This window comes from Cebus imitator, unplaced genomic scaffold (genome assembly GCF_001604975.1).
Source record: "Cebus imitator isolate Cc_AM_T3 unplaced genomic scaffold, Cebus_imitator-1.0 Scaffold140, whole genome shotgun sequence".
Classification (NCBI taxonomy): Eukaryota; Metazoa; Chordata; class Mammalia; order Primates; family Cebidae; genus Cebus; species Cebus imitator.
In genome coordinates this window covers 3,523,126-3,523,863 of record NW_016107455.1, presented here as the reverse complement: position 1 = coordinate 3,523,863, position 738 = coordinate 3,523,126, and positions in this window count along the sequence as shown.

The following is a 738-nucleotide window of genomic DNA, read 5'->3' as shown; positions in this document are numbered from 1 at the left end:
TTGCAGTAAGCCAAGGTCATGCGATTGCACTCCAGCCTGGACAACAAGAGCAAAACTGTCTCAAAACAAAAAAAAATGAAACAAAAGGACTATGCAATCAAATGTGAAAAACAATAAAAATGTGAGAATATATTTTTAGACATGTAAGGGCTTAAAAATTATTTTATATATAGCCCCTTTTTTGGGGGGCAGGGGAGATGGAGTCTCACCCTGTCATCCAGGCTGGAGTGCAGTGACGTGATCTTGGCTCACTGCAACCTCCACCTCCCTACTTCAAGCAATTCTCCTGTCTCAGCCTCCCGAGTAACTGCAACTACAGGCACCTGCCACCACGCCTGGCTAATTTTTGTATTTTTTGTAGAGATGGAGTTTCACCTTGTTGGTCAGGCTGGTCTCGAACTCCTGACCTCAGGTGATCCACCTGCCTCAGCCTCCCAAAGTGCTGGGATTACAGGCATGAGCCACTGTGCCAGGCCCTATATATACACTTTCTTGGATAATATTGGAGTCAGTCCTTGAGCAAATCAAGAGAATAAACCGTAGTCTAGAAAAAATGTGGGATTAACAGGGAAGAATGTGAAGAAATCCAAATTGAAATAGATGAAAGGGGCCGGGCGCGGTGGCTCACGCCTGTAATCCAAAAACTTTGGGAGGCCGAGGCAGGTGGATCACGAGGTCAAGAGATCGAGACCATCCTGGTCAACATGGTGAAACCCCGTCTCTACTAAAAATACGAAA